At 45.5% G+C, this 19,773-nt stretch overlaps 1 pseudogene; it reads left to right on the top strand.

The window, feature by feature from the left end:
- Window positions 1–1,633: 1,633 nt before the first annotated feature.
- Window positions 1,634–19,773, top strand: part of LOC138283637 (dynamin-1-like protein) — a 46,476-nt pseudogene continuing 28,336 nt past the window's right edge.

The following is a 19,773-nucleotide window of genomic DNA, read 5'->3' as shown; positions in this document are numbered from 1 at the left end:
AACCACCCCGCAAACAGTCCCTGAGATCCAGGAACAAGACAGAGAACATTGCCAAGACCCCCACCAGGAAATAAGACCCTCCTGAATGTCACCCTTTTGTCCCACTTTGTCACCCTGTCCACCTTAAACTGCCATTGCTCCCCTTCCTATGCCCCATTGGACAATGCACCTGTGAGACCAAGAGACTGGACTCTGCCATAGACAATCCTCCACCATCACCCCAGCCCATTTCACCCCCCCCTCCACTTAGCACAGAAATAAACACCCTTGAATCACCAAACAATCTGGAGTCAGTCTGTGCTTTCACAAATGTGTAACTGCAACATCTCTGAAATATAGCAATGTCAACGTACTTGTTCACATACCAATGTTACACAGCTGTAGGCCAGGAGAAAACATAGCAGAGGGCACAAATTAGGACCCAGATCTGTGAAATGGAAAGCCAAAGTGACAATTCAGGGTCCATACACAGAGTGAAAAGGACAGACTTGTGCTAGGTCCTACAATAGTATGAGATGTGGGAAGCAGTTCCATCCTCTTACCTGTGTCTCACTGGAAGTATTGCATGATGATGTTGTTTCGGTTGTCTACATCTTCTTCTTCTGCCTCCTCTTCTTCACTGTCCACAGCTGCCACAAGACCAGCATCATCCTGCAGAAAAGGCACCTGGCGTCGCACAGCCAGGTTGTGCAACATACAGCAGTCCACGATGATCTGGCACACCTTCTTCAGTGAGTAGTATAGGGAACCACCTGTCAGATGGAGGCACCAGAATCTGGCCTTCAGGAGGCCGAAGGTGCGCTCTATTATCCTCCTAGTTCGCCCATGTGCTGCATTGTAGCGTTCCTCTGCCCTTGTCCAGGGATTCCTCACTGAGGTCAGTAGTCATGACAGGTTGGGGTAACCAGAGTCACCTGCAAATATCGAGGGACAACTGTTAGACATCCTCCAAACATTAGGAAATCTCCCAGACCCAGACAGCACATGAAACTGTGTGGGGACTTTAGGCTCACCTACTAGCCACACACGGTGCCTCTGGAGTTGCCCCCTCACATAAGGGATGCTGCTATTCCTCAAAATGGAAGCGTCATGCACTGAGCCAGGATACTTGGCATTCACATGGGAGATGTACTGGTCTGCCAAACACACCATCTGCACATTCATAGAATGGTAGCTTTTGCGGTTTCTGTACACCTGTTCAATCCTGCGGGAGGGGACAAATGCCACATGTCTACCATCAATGGCATCAATGATGTTGGGGATATGTCCCAGGGCATAGAAGTCACCTTTCACTGTGGGCAAATCCTCCACCTGAGGGAAAACGATGTAGCTGCGCATGTCTTTCAGCAGGGCAGATAACAATCTGGACAACCAACACGTTAGAGAACATTGGCTGGGACATCCCTGATGCCATGGCTACTGTTGTTTGAAAAGACCCACTGGCCAGGAAACGGAGTACTGACAGGACCTGCACTAGAGGGGGGATTCCTGTGGGATGGTGGATAGCTGACATCAGGTTAGGCTCCAACTGGGCACACAGTTCCTGGATTGTTGCACAATCAAGTCTGTAAGTGATATTTATGTGTCTGTCTTCCATTGTCGACAGGTCCACCAGGGGTCTGCACACCGGAGGATGCCGCAGTTCCATCACGTGCCCCAGCGGACATGCCCTATGGAGAAGAACGGTGAGCAGAGGGTCATACAACACATAGGTTACACAAGGCTGTTTAGAACTAATGTTAAAATTTCTCTATGTGCCTTTGTCGGTATTCCTGGCCTAAATAGGTGTACCACAATTATTTGGCCTGCCATGTGGCCCCTTGAAATGGCAGCTGCCTGACCTGTAAGGTGGGACAAGGGGAAATGATGTAACTGCACTGGCATTGTACACCGTCGGTGTTGGCGGTCGAAGACCGCGGCGCAATCCAGCATTGGTTATCATTGGGTCCTATGGGCTCCAGGAGCCAATGACGAGGTACGCCGGCAGTGACGGCACGCACCACAGCGGACGTGACCGCCATTTTCTATCAGTTCCCTCACTTGATACCTGACCTTCAACAGGAGAGGACCTACACTGCAAGTGCTGCTGTGACCTGTGTCTGGAAGCGACAATGGCTACAGTGTCTGGGGAAAGGGCCCCTGCCTTCACTGCGGAGGAGTTGGAGAAACTGGTGGATGGGGTCTTCCCCAAGTACACGCAACTGTACGGTCCTCCAGACAAACAGATGAGTAAACTGGGTGCATGGTGGATGGTACATGACTGTATTGAGTGTCATGGATGGAAGAGACGGGGGGACAGGCCAGCATGTGAGGATGGTGTGTGTATGTATGTCTAGGCCAGGGTGGGAGGTTTGTGGGCAATGTGTGAGAAGAACTGTATGGGAGAGTAACTTCCATTATAGCTTCACTTTTCCTCTAGGTCAGCGCCCACCAGAAGAAGGGTATTTGATGTGCCATCACCAAGGAAATAAGGACCCTAGGGGTCTACCATAGATGGAGCACCCACTGCCGGAAAAGATGGGAGGACACGCGCTGCCGGAGCAAGAAGACACCTGAGGCCCACCTGGGGATGGCCTCCCAAAGCGGAAGGGGTGCCCCTTGCACCATGACCCCCCTGATGTGCCGGATCCTGCGGTGGCATATCCAGAGTTGTATGGGCGCTTGAGGGCATCACAGCAGGCACAAGGGGGTGAGTACACTCTCATTCAGCTGACTCTGCACACATTACGAGGTGTCTGGGTGGGGGAGGTGGGCTGTGGGTTCCCCTAGACCAGGGCAGATGCGCAAAGGTAGATCCATTGATTTGCAGCTTCATTCCCTGTCCAACCCCAAAGGTGGTATTTGCCCTCTACACCTAGTCAGGCTCCTATGGCTTCCAGCTCTGCATCAAATGGGTCTTGGCAGAGTCCCTCATGGGCATGTGCTTTTCCCCTGCCCTGTCAGTGCATGGCTTAGTGCATAGGGCTGCTCCCTGTGTGTTGTGTCCGCCAACGGTAGTGGTGTTGCAGGCATTGACCATGTGTCTCCTCTGTCTTACCCCCCCCCTTTTTTTTTCACCCTGTCCTTGCATGCATTAGCATCATCAGGCAGAGGAGCAGTGGCACAAGAGCAGGAGGGAGCTGCATCCCACATGGCCCTGGAGGGTGCAGTAACGGAGTCCGAAGGCACCAGTGGGACAGAGGGCGAGGGGAGATCCACGAGGGGGACAGGAGCAGACACCAGCGACAGCGGCTCCTCCTCTGATGGGAGCTCCCTTGCTGTGGCGGGCACCTCTGTGCCTAGAAGGCCCTGGAAAGGGACCACACCCTAACACACTCTGAATGTCTGCAGCAATACATTGCAAATGTACAGTATTTATAAGCACCTTAAAAATTAATCTTTTGGATGGAATTCTGCAATGCAAAAGGTTAAACAATAACATATCATCACAATGCATAAATTACATTATCTTGCGAGTGTTGGGTTTTTGCATTCTAGATGCCCGTAGAGCGCGCACTGTCCTGGTGTTGACAGTACTCCCCTCTCCCAGGCGCGCTCTAGGGCCTGGTTTATCTGGATTGAGACCATGAAAGCGTCTCACAAGTACTGGAGCATGAACATCAGATGCAGAAAACCATGAATTACTTTCAGGGCCATAACCTTTCCATGAGATTAAGTACCATAGGTTACGCCCTCTCAGTTTAGAGTCCAACACTTTCTTGACTTCATATTCTTCCTCCCCCATACTAGAACAGGGGCTGGATGAGGGTGGACCTTTTGGACTGCCTTTTTTAAGAGGGAAGTATGGAACACTGGATGAGTCCGTAATGATTTTGGCAATTGTAGTTTATAGGTCACAGGATTGATTTGCTGAAGAACAGTGTAAGGACCTATAAATTTGGGGTTGAACATGTGCTTCTTCTTGAAGTCTATATGTTTTGTGGAAAGCCACACTTTGTCACCAGGTTGATACTGCGGTCCCTCACAATGTTTCTTGTCATAATGCTTTTTGTATATTTTTTTGGCTTTTTCTAAATGTTGTTGAATCGATTTCTGAGTTTGATGCAAATGTTGAATGATTTCTGACAAAGCTGGAGTGAGAGAACTTTCTTGAGGAATTGTGATGGGCAAGGTGTCAGGATGATAGCCAAACAAACCAAAGAAGGGTGTAACGCCAGTAGACGTGTGGAAGGAGTTGTTGTAGGCTAACTCAGCTAACCAGATCATTGATGTCCATGAATGAAGTGCTTTTTCAGCGTAAGCACGTAGGTATTGCTTCAAAGTCTGATTTAGTCTCTCCGTTTGACCGTCTGTTTGAGGATGGTGGCTAGTAGATAGGGTAGATGTCACTTGGAGTGTTTTACACCATGTCTTCCAGAAGTTGGAGGCAAATTGCGATCCCCGATCGGAGAGGATCACTTTTGGCAGTCCATGATAACGAACCACTCTATTCAGTAAGATAGTTGCCAGTTCACTAGAGGTGGGTAATTTCTTACAGGCAAGGAAATGTCCATATTTCGTGAGACTATCTACTACCACCAGAATTACTGAATGCTGTTGAACCACTGGCAGACCTGTAATAAAGTCTAAAGAGATGTGTTCCCACGGACGACTTGGGGTTGGGAGTGGGTGTAACAACCCTTTTGGTTTTGAATGGCTTGTTTTAGTGCGAGCACAGACTTCGCAGTTGTTTACCATTGTTTTTACATCCTTTTTTTAAGGTAGGCCACCAAAATAGCGTTGGATTAATTCAAGAGTTTTAGGAGTACCAGGGTGACCTGCTGTAGGTATAACATGCAACCAATGAAACACTATCTTGCGAAGTTTGGTAGTGGGCACGAACAAACGAGCATCGTGAAAGGGTAATCTTTGCTTGATTGATCTTTTCGGATCTGCTTGGGCCCACGCCTGCCATTTTTCAACAGTGAATGAATTGCGGATGTCTTCAAAGAAATCTTCTGTTTTTATAATACATAGGACCTTGTCAGGAGCAATGATAGCTTTGGAGGTTTGAACTGCAGGCAATGTGGTAGACTCTTGGCGGGACAAGGCGTCAGCTTTGCGATTATCTTTACCAGGCCGGAAGGTTACCACAAAATCAAACTCGGCAAAAAACAGCATCCAGTGTAATTGCCGAGGAGTCAAAAGTCTGGCAGAACTCATGAATTGAAGATTGCGATGATCAGTATATACTGTGACAGTATATTTAGCTCCCAACAAATGATGTCTCCATTCTTTAAAGGCGTCACGAATCGCCAGAAGCTCTTTTTCAGCAATGACATAGTTCTGTTCGGCTTCGTTCAACTTCCGAGGCATGTAAGCTACAGGATGAAGCTGACCAGTGTCTTTGTTTTGTTGTGACAAGACTGCTCCTATCGCAACATCTGAAGCATCAGCTTCCACTATGAAAGGTCGATCCGCATCTGGATGAGTCAAGACTGGGGCAGTGGAGAAAGCTTCTTTCAAAGTTGAAAAGGCTTGGTCTGCTTCTGGGGACCATACAAATTTTTCTTTATTTCTTAATAACTTAGTAATTGGAGCCACTGTCTGGGAGAAATGATTGATGAACCTCCGGTAAAAATTTGCAAAGCCCAGGAAACATTGTACATCACGAACAGTCTTTGGGATGGGCCATTCAGATACGGCTTTTACTTTCCTTTCTGCCATCACCATACCTTGAGGGGTAAGGATAACCCCTAAAAACTCAACTGTGGTAACATGAAACTCACACTTGGTTAGCTTGCAATATAAATGGTGTTTATGAAGGGCTGCCAAAATTTTCTTGACATGTTGAACATGTTCATTCTCATTGTCTGAGTAGATCAAAATGTCATCAATGTAAACTATGGCAAAGATATTGAGGTACTCTCTAAGAACGTAATTTAAGAAAAATTGAAATGCTGCTGGAGCATTGCACAGACCAAAAGGCATGACGGTGTATTAAAAAAGGCCATATCTTGTTTTGAATGCCGTTTTCCATTCGTCACCCTCTCTCATTCTGACCAAATGGTAAGCACCTCGAAGATCAAGCTTCGTGTAGATTTTTGCTTTCTTTACTTGTTCCAGTAAGACCGGAATTAGAGGCAAAGGATATTTGTTCTTGATGGTGATTTTATTCAAGACCCTATAGTCGATACAAGTTCGAAGCTCTCCGTTCGCTTTTGGGACAAAAAACAAAGGAGAAGCTGTGGGAGACTTAGAGGGGCGGATGAAACCATTCTCTAAGAATTGATCCAAGTATTTTCGTAAATGTTGATTTTCATGTTCTGACAGGGCATACACACGACAGTTGGGAAGTATCCCCCCTGGGACTAGATCAATTTGACAGTCATAAGATCTATGAGGAGGTAAGTTCTCTGCTTCCTTCTCATCAAATACATCTTCATAAGACGAATACTGTTTGGGCAACTGAACTTCTTTCTCTGCGGCGGTAGCTATGTAAGAATGGCGAACTTCCGATTCTTGAGTCCTTTGGAGACAATGTTCTTTACATAGCACTGATGAGAACACGATCTTTTGTTCTGCCCAATTAATCTCTGGATTGTGATGAGTTAACCATGGCAAGCCAAGGATGATCCCATACTGGGGAGCATGGATCACGTCAAGGATGAGTTCCTCTTTATGTTTATTTCTTTGATTTTTACCTTCACAAATTATTGTCAAGGGGACAGTCTGAAGAGTTATCAGACCTCCAGTCAAGAGTTTTCCATCAACTGCCTGGATGGTTTCTGGGGTCTTCTTTTCAATACATTGGATCCCCCATGCACAAACCAATTGGGCGTCAACAAAGTTTCCGGTAGCCCCAGAGTCGACTAGAGCCTTCTTGAAATAGGTCTTTTTCTTGACCTGAACTCTTATTCCCCATTTTAGATGTTTGGATTGTGAAGGATCCACGGTGACATCCAAGAGCAACCCTTCTCTGCAACTTGGGTGCTTTAGATTTTCGGACTCGACTGATGCATTGGTTGCAATTTTCTGAACTGGGCCTCGCTTGCTCTTTGTTTTGATTGGACAATCTTTGGCGAAATTACCTTTCCGCCCACAATAGAGACATTGCCCATTTTTTCTGCGTAGGTCCTTTTCATCTTTGGTCAAAGGTCTCCTGATGGTTCCAATTTCCATCGGTTCCGGCGTTCTTTCTCTCGGAGTTCTTGAGTCTTTGTTATCATGAGCATGCCTAGAATGTTTTTCAGTCTTTTTACGCGTTCCTTTTCGTTCGTTTAAACGATGATCAAGCCTCAAGACAAGGTTTATTAAATCTTGACAGTTTGCAGGTTGTGGGTCGATTTGCGCTAAGATGTCTTTTAGCTCCTCTTTGAGTCCCCTGTAAAACAAGGCCGCTTGTTTTTCTTCAGGCCAGGATGTCTCAGCGACCAGCCGATTAAAGTTGGCTAAATATGACACTAAGGGGGTCATTCCAACCTTGGCGGGCGGCTACCTCCGCCCGCCAGGCGGAAACCGCCATTTGGCCGCCATGCAGCCAAATATACGCGGCCCCCATTCTGACATTCCCGCTGGGCTGGCGGGCACTAACCAAGTTGGTGCCCGCCGCCCAGCGGGAATGAGGCCGCAACACAGGAGCCGGCTCCGAATGGAGCCGGCGGTGTGCGGCCGTGCGACGGGTGCAGTTTCACCCGTCGCGCTTTTCACTGTCTGCTAGGCAGACAGTGAAAAGCTGGCCGGGGCCCTGTTAGGGGGCCCCTGCACTGCCCATGCCAGTGGCATGGGCAGTGCAGGGGCCCCCAGGGGCCCCAGGACACCCCTTACCGCCAGCCTCTTCCTGGAGGTGAAAACCGCCAGAAACAGGCTGGCGGTAAGGGGGTCAGAAACCCCAGGGCAGCGCTGCTTGCAGCGCTGCCCTGGTGGATTCTCCCAGCCGGGGCAAAAACGGCAGAAAACCGCCGGCCCCGGCGGGGCGACAGCGGCTTTACCACTGCGGTCGGAATGGGATTTGAAGCACCGCCAGCCTGTTGGCGGTGCTTCCGTCATTCTTGCCCTGGCGGTCCAAGACCGTCAGGGTCAGAATGACCCCCTAAGTCCTGATTCCCTTGCCGTAAGTCTAATAATTCACGATCTGCTGACTGTGTTACAGTTCTACGATCGAAAACGCTCTCATATTCACGAGCAACATTTTTCCAGTTGTACAACAGGGGACTATTTTTACGCACAAGAGGAATAGCCCAGGTAGCTGCATATCCAGACAAATATGACAACAAGAAAGCTACTTTAGACTGGGCATTGGGGAAAGTATGTGGTCTGCAGGTGAAGTGAAGTTCCACTTGAACCAGAAAAGATTGCGATTTCAAGTGATCACCTGAGAAGCGTTCTGGGGGAGCTAAAGGAATGGCTGAAGGAACATTGAGGGAAATGTTAGTCGGATTACCTCCAGAAGTCTGAGAAGAAGTACCTGGCCAAGACACACCTGTGGGACTTTGTTCTTTCTTCTCAACCTTATTCTATAACTGACTCACCCTCTCAGCTAGACTATTTGTCAAATCCTTTGATGATACCACTTCTGACTGGAGCTGGGTGATAGCCTTGACTAGATTGTCCAGTGTGGCCATGCTGAGAACATACACAAACCAGGAGGATAATAATTCGTGGGCTCACTATTCTGTCAGAGTCACCAGATCCTCGGGGTCTGTGCACGTTCCCAACACTTCCACCACAAGACAGCTCCAATACTCTGATTAGATTTATCACAGAGTCTAAGAGAGTCCAAGTGGGGAAAAGGGGATTAGGACGGGAACAGCTGGGAAGGAGACCTGTAGGAAGCAAAAGGTTAAAACACAACATCAAAATTACATCTCATGAAATCAGTACCATGCTACAACTCTAAGCTTCGTCTTTTCCGAAAAAAACATGAACAACCCTAGAATAGTCCTAAAACTGACTAGGCTTTAGATGACCGAATGCCTGAGGAGGAAACAGGAAAAGTTAAATAGGACTTTCAGATTCGAGTACTTTCTTTAGCATGAGAATCAGGAAACACTCTGAGCAATTTCTAAACAACCATATGAATCTCCTTTTAAGAATATATATATCAGGAACACACAGCATTACATCTAGAACTCTGGTATTGTTGTGTTCATCTCAGAAAAAACATTGGGAAGTGAATTGCGCACATTGCAGATTTTTATATGAGTATTAAACACCATAAAGGATTGTGCACCATGAAATCACACAACGTAGATTCAAGGAATATATCACGCAACGTGTCAACTTGAAATGCTACCAAGAAAATGTCTTAGAATAGTAGCGCACAGTAATTTACATTATTTATACACGAGGAAAGAATTGCGCGTCTTGCTGATTCAAATGCCACCATACAAATGCCAAGAAATGGTAGCGCACAATGAACAACATGAAAAGCACTCAGGGAAAGAATTGCGAGTCTTGCCGATTCAAATGCCAAGAAATGGTAGCGCACAATGAATAACATGAAAAAACACTCAAGGAAAGAATCGCGTGTGTTGCCGACTCGAATGCCACCATGTAAATGCCAGGAAATGGTAGCGCGCAATGAACAACAAAGTTAAATGCTCATGAAACAAGTTGCACGTCTAGCCAACTCGTAAAACATCATGTAAATGTCAAGAAATATCAGCGCACAATGAACAACAATGTAATAACGAAGTCAAATCTTTATGGATTAAATTGCGCATCCTCCCTAGTTGCAAACCACCATACAAATGTCAAAAAATGGCAGCACACAAGTAATCTGTTATTCATTTAAGAATTAAAATCAAGAATATGAAAATTCTCAATTACGGTGTTGGGAAATGTCCAAACACCGTCTTACCGCCTGGAAACAGTGATCACCAATGAGAGATGAGTGCAGAAGACTGGAAAATCCAAATAGGCCGCCGGGACAGGAAGTCAGGAAGAAGCTGCTGCTCTGCACCGGGACCTCTGAATAGTGAGCACTGGAAGTTGGGCTGACTCTCTTTTATAGAGTCTTGGCCCAGCCTAGAACCACGCCCAGGCATGTTGCAGGGAAAGTCTCTAGAAGGCCCTGGAAAGGGACCACACCCTAACACACTCTGAATGTCTGCAGCAATACATTGCAAATGTACAGTATTTATAAGCACCTTAAAAATTAATCTTTTGGATGGAATTCTGCAATGCAAAAGGTTAAACAATAACATATCATCACAATGCATAAATTACATTATCTTGCGAGTGTTGGGTTTTTGCATTCTAGATGCCCGTAGAGCGCGCACTGTCCTGGTGTTGACAGGAATTAAAAAATATGACCACATCTCCCCTGCCCTTAAGAGTCTAAAATGGCTCCCAATTGAAGCCCGCTGCAAGTTCAGAACTGCTTGCCTAACCCATAAAGCCCTTCACACCGGGAAACAATAATACCTTGCCAATAAACTCCTGAAAGCAGGTCAAAGAAGAACACTAAGAAGCTCAAACACCTTCCTCATCATCCTGCCCAAAACCCAGAAGCAAACAAATCAGACATGCTCCTTCTCAAGCAACGCCCCTAAAATCTGGAACTCCATACCAGTCCACATCAGATCCAGCCCTTCCCACCAGATCTTCAAGAAGCAACTAAAAGAATTCCTCCTCAACCAACCTTCACTTCCAGAAGAATCTCCCATCCCCCACCCCAACACCACTAGCACTTTATCTCTTTTGACCCTGTGAAACCTACATGTATAACTGTCTCTTTGAACTTGTTCGTTTATTACCTATACTGTTGTAAAGCGCTCTGATACCCTCGGGTCTTGCCAGTGCTATAGAAAACTATCTAAATAAAATAAATAAATAAATAAATAAAATACCTACACCAGGGAGCCCAGGTGCATTGGAGTGAAGTTGTGTTGGAACTTCCTGTTGAAGTCAATGTGGATCTTGGTTGTCCAACGGCTGTTGTGACCCATGGACCAGGTTGATCAAATCCAGGCATGGGTTCCATAAGAAGAGGACCTAAGGAAAGAGGGGATAGAGTCCAAACCACCCGGAGGTGCCCAGGCGGTGCAGGAGGGCAATGCCCACCTCTCTAAGTTATGCTTTTCTGTTGGACAGTGGTCGAAGAAGTGCAGCTGTGGAATCCAGGAAACACAGGAGTATCCCAGGAGTCATCCAGGAGCTGTCCCAAGCTGGCTGTCGGATTGCAGCGGGATCAGTCATCGACAGAACCACCAACAAGCCTTGGCAACTGCAAGACAGCATTCCACGTAGAGCTGCAGGATTTTGGGGACCAGCAAGGCCCAGAAGACTCACTCTTTGCAGGTAAGTCAGGGCCAACTCTCAGCAAGAAGGAGAGCCAGGAGTCTCCAAATCTTGGTCAGTGGACAATGGTCATCAGTGGTCAATGGACAAGCAAAAGAAATGTGACAATCCACTGACCACCTTCCTTAGCCCTGTGTCACAGTGTCCTTTCCTCTGGATCTGCACGCTGCTGAACAAAAGGCCCACATCCCGGCGTCACCAACTCAGAAAGCTATGATAGCACAGAGTTATGATGAAGCCAGGCGGGGGGAAGGGAATTAGGGTAGGGAACTGCAGGGAGAGAGATCTGAAAAGAAAAAGTTAGAACAAATATGCATATACTCATTCATAGCAGTATAACTCATCAATGGACTCTTGGAATAAGGCGTCTCCGTGATATCAAATTGAGACCCCTTTTGTGAAGTGAGGGCAAAGCCCCTTCTTTGAATCATGGAACAAGAACAAACTACAACCTCTGAACCACGAGATGGCAAGAGCTTTGAACTATGGTCATACTCTGAATATCAATCCTGTAACAACTATGCATTCACAACATAAACGTTTGATCACAGCCTAGAAATTCTCAAAGACTTAAATATGTATCTCACATATTATGCTTTCCAAAAAACAATTAAACTATAATTTGCTTATCTCCGAAATGCTTTCACATTTACAACTATAGACCTGAAAGTTTTACTCATTGAACTTGAAGTGCCTTGTTTATTGTTCATGAAGCGCTTTGATTATTATACATGAAGCGCTTTGATTATTATACATGAAGCGCTTTGTTCCTCATGCCAGAAAGCGCTTTTACTTGTCTTGACTGAAGCGCTACGCTCGTTATGCTAAGGGGGCACTTTACTCATGTGGCCTGAATCACTTTGATTGTTGTGCCAAGGGCGTTTTACTGATGTGGACTGAAGCGCTTTGATTGCCGAACCAAGGGCGCTTTACTGATGTGGACTGAAGTGCTTTGATTGCCGTGCCAAGGGCGCTTTACTCATGTGGACTGAAGCGCTTTAATTGCCGTGCCAAGGGCGCTTTACTCATGTGGACTGAAGCAATTTAATTGCCGTGCCAAGGGTGCTTTACTCATGTGGACTGAAGCGCTTTGATTGCCGTGCCAAGGGCGCTTTACATGTGTGGCCTGAAGCGCTTTGCTTGTTGTGCTAAGGGGCGCTTTACCTTTGGAAGTAACAACTCCCTTCAAGATTGGACTCATCAAGACCTTACTGCTACGAGTACGACCTACTCGTATCTGAATTCACCATGGAAACAAGGATACTCCGATTTGCTGTCAATCTGCCATGCAGGAAATCTGCTCTTCTTTAGACGAACACCCAAGAGGTCTGACTGCATCGAAGTCTTCAAAATAGTGAGCAATGTGCTTGGGTGTGGCTGGGCTTTATAGGCCTGCCACACCCTAAGATGGATGCTGCCTCTAAAAACATGGGAATTGTAGTCCCTTCATGGAATAGCACTGATAAGTGCATCTTGTCCACCAATGTCCTGACCCTGCAGCTACATGAGCTTTACCACAGGGCAGACGACGCTGATGACCACTTTTAGACCAAGAAGGGATGAAAAGTGGTGCGCATGAAGCGCCGCAAATCGGCGCAGCGGAGTTTCGGGCGGACCTGGACCGCGCACAGCCTTATTCCTGACATTACACCCCTCTCCCAAGCACGGTCCAGGGCCCGGCTTATCAGGATGGAGGAGGTGAAAGCGTCGCACCAAACGTGGTGCATGGACATGTCTTGCAGGTTCCCAAGAGTCATTTTCCAGTCCGTATCCTTTCCGGGATACCAAGTACCAAAGGGAAGACCCACGATATCTAGAGTCTAAGATAAATCGCACCTCATGCTCCCAATGACCTTGGACTAATAGAGGAGTAGGTTGTATGACACTTGAGGGCGAAGTAGGTTTAAGAAGTGAAGTGTGAAACACCGGATGAATTTTCAAAGACTATGGTAATTTTAGTTTATATGTTACTGGGTTCACTTGTCGTAGAACTTCATAGGGCCCTATGAATTTTGGATGAAACACATTTTTATTATTTAATACAAAGTTTTTCGTGGATAACCAAACTTTATCTTTGTCTGTATACTGAGGACCAGGCTGGTGTTTTTTGTCATATTGCAATTTATATTTTGTCTTTGCTTGATGAAGATTTGTTTGCAATTGTGAATGTACCTTTTTCATGTGTGTTGACATGTCCATGACTGCTGGAGTGGTTTTAGTAGAAGCAGGGAGCGTAGCTGGCAAAATGTGCGGATGACGCCCATATAAACCATAGAAAGGAGTTGAGTTTATTGAAGAGTGGTGAGAGTTATTATAAGTTAGTTCTGCAAGCCACAAATGATCCAGCCAGGTTTTAGGAGACTTTGTTGCATAACATCATAAGTATTGTTTTAGAGTTTGGTTTAGTCTCTCTGTTTGACCATCCGTTTGTGGAAGATAACTAGTGGATAAAGTTGGATCAATTCGTAAAGCCTTGCACTATTGCTGCCAAAAACGTGCAGAAAATTGTGTTCTTCTATTAGATAGGATGACTCTTGGAAGTCCCTGAAAGCAAACTATGTTTTCTAAGATGATAGTTGCTAAGGTGTCGGAGGTTGGGAGCCCTTTACAGGCAATGAAGTGAGCATATTTGGTAAGGCTATCCACCATCACTAAAACTTTGTAAATTGCTTTATTTGAGGAAGACCAGTAATAAAATCCATAGAGATATGTTCCCATGGATGATTGGGAATGGGTAGAGGTATCAGTAGCCCTTTGGGCTTGCTATGTTTGCTTTTGCATCTTGCACATACTTCACATGATTGTAGCATTTGCTTGAGGTCGTGAATACTTGTAGGCCACCATAAATACCTTTTCATGAGTTCTAGTGTTTTTTGAGGGCATGGATTGACCTGCCAGAGGATGACTATGCAACCAATGAAAAGCTGTCTCTCTTAACTCCTCAGTAGGCAGGAATACTCGAGATTTGTGTAGAGGTAAGCCTTATTGAATGGACCTTTTGGTGTCTTGTTGTAACCACTCTTGCCACTTGGTGATGTGAAAATGATTAGGAATGAGATCCAAGAATTTCTCGGCTGCTACTAAATACAACACTTACGAAGGCGTTATACTAGGCATGGGTTTTTGTTCAGAATGTGTGATTGAAGAATCTTGCCTAGACAATGTGCCGGCCTTACAATTATCTACTCCTGGTCTAAAAGTCACTATGAAATCAAATTCTGCAAAGAATGGCATCCATCTCAGTTGTCTGGGAGTAAGTAGTCTGACAGAACTCATAAATTGTAAATTTCTATGGTCAGAGTAAACAGTTATGGTGTGTTTCACTCCCAATAGATAATGGGGGTTATTACAACTTTGGAGGAGGTGTTAATCCGTCCCAAATGTGACGGAAATACCACCAGCCGTATTACGAGTTCCATAGGATATAATGGACTCGTAATACGGCTGGTGGTATATCCGTCACTTTACCGCCACTTTTGGGACGGATTAACACCTCCTCCAAAGTTGTAATAACCCCCAATGTCCCCATTCTTTGAAAGCATTGTGAATTGCTAGTAATTCTTTTTCTGCTATGGTGTAATTCTGTTCTGCTTCATTCAATTTTCTTGACGCATATGCTATGAGATGCAATTGTCCAGTTTCTCGATGACGTTGGGATAGGATGGCCCCAACAGCGACATCGGATGCATCGGCTTCCACAATGAATGGTTCCTCCACATTAGGACATTGTTTAGGAAATATTGGAAGGCTGCTGGGGCATTACATAGACCAAACGGCATCACTAGATACTCAAAGAGGCCATAACGAGTCTTAAAAGCCGTTTTCCAGTCATCTCTCTCTCTCAAATTCGAACTAGGTGATAAGCACCTCGTAAGTCAAGTTTGGTGTAAATAACGCCGGATTTCACCTGATCTAACAAGAGTGGAATGAGAGGTAGTGGATATTTATTTTTAACAGTGATCTTGCTTATCGCTCTAAAGTCAATACAAGGCCTCCTGCTAACTCACTACCATCAACTGCATAAACAACTTCTGGAACCTTTTTCTTAACACTAGGTATATGCAAGCCTAGTGCAGTTTGTTGCTCCACAAAATTTCCTGTTGCCCTGAATCAATTAGAACTTGTACATTATGGCCCTCATTACGATTCCGGCGGGCGGCGGAGGCCGTCCGCCAGAATTCCGCCCTCCATAATACCGCTCCGCGGTCAGAAGACCGCGGAGGGTATTATGAGTTTTTCCCTGGGCTGGCGGGCGGTCTCCAAAAGACCGCCCGCCAACCCAGGGAAAAACTCCCTTCCCACGAGGATGCCGGCTCGTAATAGAGCAAGCTGCGCCGGCTTGGAGGATTCCTTGGGGACAGCGGGAAACCGGCGGGAGACCGCTGGTTTCCCTTCTCTGACCGCGGCTAAGCCGCCGCGGTCAGAATGCCCCGCGGGGCACCGCCGGCCTGTCGGCGGTGCCACCGCGTCCCGCGGCCCTGGCGGACGTAATCCGCCAGGGTCGTAATGACCACCTATGTCTTTTTCCCTGTACAGTCCTTTGTACTAAAATTCGAAAATGTTTGACATAACAATTTGTGCAAGAACACACTGAAGGGATTGTCAATTTGCCCAAGAGGTCCCCTTTGTTTTTTCTTGGCCACTTTAGTTTTCCTGTGAATTTTCCAAAGCAACCGCTATCTTTTTCTTTGTCACTATTGTTAAATCAATTTTACCTCTGGGTTTCTTTTGACATTCCTTTACGAAATGACCCTTTTTTCCACAATACAGACACTGTCCATTTCTTTGTCGCATGTCTTTCTCCTTTTTGGTCAATGATGGGTGAACAATTCCGATATCCATTGGTTCTTTCATAGGATCTGAGGACAATTGAAGGTGTCTGGACCTTTCCATTCGCCAGTTGGGTTTTTCCCATTGTTTCCTTACTCCTTTTCTTTCAGAGAGTCTATGATCTATCCGCAGGGTTAGATTAATTGAATCAGTGCAAGTTTCCGGTTGCGGCTCAACTTGGGCCAATACATCATTCAGTTTGTCGTTTAGCCCTTGATTAAATACTGCTGACCTTGTTTCCTCTGGCCAAGTGGTTTCCACTACTAACCGGTTGAGGTGTGACAAATATGTTATCAAGTCTTTGTTTCCTTGGCGTAATTCTAGTAACTCTTTGTCTGCAGACATAGTTATTGCGCGCCTGTCAAATACCTTTACAAATTCTTCTACAAAATGACGCTGATTATATAAAAGAGGACTGACTAATCGGACTAACGGCACTGCCCAAGTAGCTGCAACACCATTCAGATATGATATAAGGAATGCAATTCTAGATTGTGCGTCTGGAAAGGCAATAGGACGACACGTAAAATGTAGTTTCACCTGTGTGAGAAAAACGTGAACCTTGTTGGGGTCCCCAGAAAACCTCTCTGGTGCAGCTAGAGGAATTTGTGTCGGCACATTCACAGCTATGTTAGTAGGTGTGGCAAGCGTAGGACGAGACTCAGATTCAGAACCATCCACCTTACTCTGTAACTGGGTTACTTTATCAACTAAATCAGCTGTAACATTTTTTGAGTCTGTCAAATCCCTTTGCATCTGAGTGACTACTTGCATAAGGGTGTCTAAGGTGGCCATTGTGTGCAGCTCACGTACAGACCAAGAGGAAAGTATAAAACTTGTGGGCTCACTATTCTGTCACAGTGCCCTTTCCTCAGTGTATGCACACTGCTGATCAAAAGGTCCACCTCCCGGCGTCACCAACTCAGAAAGCTATTATAACACAGAGTTATGATGAAACCAGGCGGGGGAAGGGAATTAGGGTAGGGAACTGCAGGGAGAGAGATCTGGAAAGAAAAAGTTAGAACAAATATGCATATACTCATTCATAGCAGTATAACTCATCAATGGACTCATGAACTAAGGCGTCTCCGTGATATCAAATTGAGACCACTTTTGTGAAGTGAGGGCGAAGCCCCTTCTGTGAATCATGGAACAAGAACAAACTACAACCTCTGAACCAAGAGATGGCAAGAGCTTTGAACTATGGTCATACTCTGAATATCAATCCTTTAACAACTATGCATTCATAACATAAACGTTTGATCACAGCCTAATAATTCTCAAAGACTTAAATATGTATCTCACATTTTATGCATTCCATAAAACAATGAAACTGTAATTTGCTTATCTCTGAAATGCTTTCACATTTACAACTATAGACCTGAAAGTTTTACTCATTGAACTTGAAGCGCTTTATTCGTTGGGCAGAAGCGCCTTGTTTATTGTTCATGAAGCGCTTTGATTATCATACATGAAGCACTTTGTTCCTTGTGCCAGAAAGCGCTTTTACTTGTCTTGTCTGAAGTGCTATGCTCGTTATGCTAAGAGGGCACTTTACTCATGTGGCCTGGATCACTTTGATTGTCAAGGGCGTTTTACTGATGTGGAATGAAGCGCTTTGATTGTCGTACCAAGGGCGCTTTACTCATGTGGACTGAAGCGCTTTGATTGCAGTGCCAAGGGCGCTTATTCATGTGGACTGAAGCGCTTTAATTGCCGTGCCAAGGGCGCTTTATTCATGTGGACTGAAGCTCTTTGATTTCAGTGCCAAGGGCGCTTTACTCATGTGGACTGAAGCGCTTTGATTGCCATGCCAAGGGTGCTTTACTCATCTGGAATGAAGCACGTTGTTTGCCGTACCAGGGGCGCCTTACTCATGTGAACTGAAGCGATTTGATTGCCGTGCCAAGGGTGCTTTACATGTGTGACCTGAAGCGCTTTGCTCGTTGTGCTAAGGGGTGCTTTACTTCTGTGCTCTGAAGCGATTTGCTTGTCGCGCCAAGGCTGCTTCACTCTTAAAACTGAAAATGCTTTGCTCGTTTGCTCAGGGGTGCTTTACTTTTGGAAGTAACAACTCCCTTCAAGATTAGACTCATCAAGACCTTACCACTACGAGTACGACCTACTCGTATCTGAATTCACCATGGAAACAAAGATACTCCGATTTGCTGTCAATCTGTCATGCAGGAAATCTGCTCTTCTTCAGAGGAACCCCCACGAGGTCTGACTGCGCAGCGGAGTTTCGGGCGGGACCTGGACTGCGTACAGCCTTATTCCTGGCACACAGTTAGGTCTACCTTCACAGTGCTGTTGTAACCAGACCCCATGAGATTAACAGAAAAACAGGTTTCAGAAGTACCGGTGAGAGTGGCTAAGGCTCTGGCCACATGTTGGATGCCCTTAGTACAGCATTTGATGGGGCAGACGTTGGGTGCATCCACCGAAAAAGAGTGTTTGCAATGTACTTTTTACCTCATGCTAAAGCTTATAGGTGTGTTGTCTTTGCTATGAAAAGTAATGATGGTGACTGTACACATGTATTGTACAAAGGAGGCTGGGGATGAACCCAGTAATCCCAGGAACCAAGGTAATTATGAATATCAAAATAGAACATGTTCCTTTGGATTTATTTAGATACAACAATACTTTGGGGAGCCATTGTAAGTTGTATAGATACCCCTCACCCTCATGTCAATAAAGAGCAACACATATTACTATTGAACGGACATGAATTATGGACAATAAAGTATTCGAAAAAAACAACATTCGAATTTGGTATGAGGTGCTCCAAGTGAAGGCATAGTTCAAGTGAACTGTAAAACCGTGATAGCCGTGCAGAGGCAATATGTACAATTGTTACACTGACAAATGCTTTTAAGTTCCCAACATATATTAGTCCAGGTGTGTCCTGTCTGCAGTTCATGTATGACCAAGCAAAAGTTATTGATGTTTCGACCTTTGACACACCTTAAACCACGTCTTCCTCAAGATGAAAGAACAGGTAGAAGCCTATTACAAAAGAAAACAATTAAGTCAATGAGTGTATAGTATAATACTGTTGTACTGGGCGCTACCAGCGCCAAAGCTCCCCCTGCCAGTAGGTAATATATACATATATATATATATATATATATTTATATATTCACTGAATATGTTATAGTTAGGTTCTGAATTTACTCGTACCAAACCATAGAAATTCATCAGTTATAGTTAGAGTTCTTTCAAGTAATGATAACTCGCGCCACAAGGTAACTATAACTCGCACCCTTGCTAATTTTCATGAATACTGGGCATGGTGACAAAAACATATTTTAAAGCTATAATTTTACCCTAAAACACACCAATATCACACCGCTGGGTTCAGGGTACCTTCACCCTGACCCGTTATGTCACTTTAAATTTAGATGTTCACCCCAAAGACCATGTCCTGTGAAATAAAATGGTGGCCACAACTTTACAGTCAGGTTGCGATCATTTGCGAAATATTCGCAAAGACATTGTGGCCAGAACTATACATAATATCTCCAAAACTACTGAGCAGATTTACACCAAATAAGCGAAAGCATGAGCTGTGTATAAAAAGCTAGCTTTCTGCCAAATTTGGTGTGATTCCATCCGGCGGTTCAGGCTGTAGATGTGTTTAAAGGTCCTATGGGAATTACCAAGCGAAACACAACTTTTTCTCGCCCCCGCTTGCCTAGAAAATGGGTGGGGGGGGGG

The sequence above is a fragment of the Pleurodeles waltl genome, chromosome 3_1, assembly GCF_031143425.1.
Source record: "Pleurodeles waltl isolate 20211129_DDA chromosome 3_1, aPleWal1.hap1.20221129, whole genome shotgun sequence".
Classification (NCBI taxonomy): domain Eukaryota; kingdom Metazoa; phylum Chordata; class Amphibia; order Caudata; family Salamandridae; genus Pleurodeles; species Pleurodeles waltl.
The sequence above is the reverse complement of the archived record's forward strand: the minus strand, read 5'-3'. Positions and strand labels throughout refer to the sequence as shown.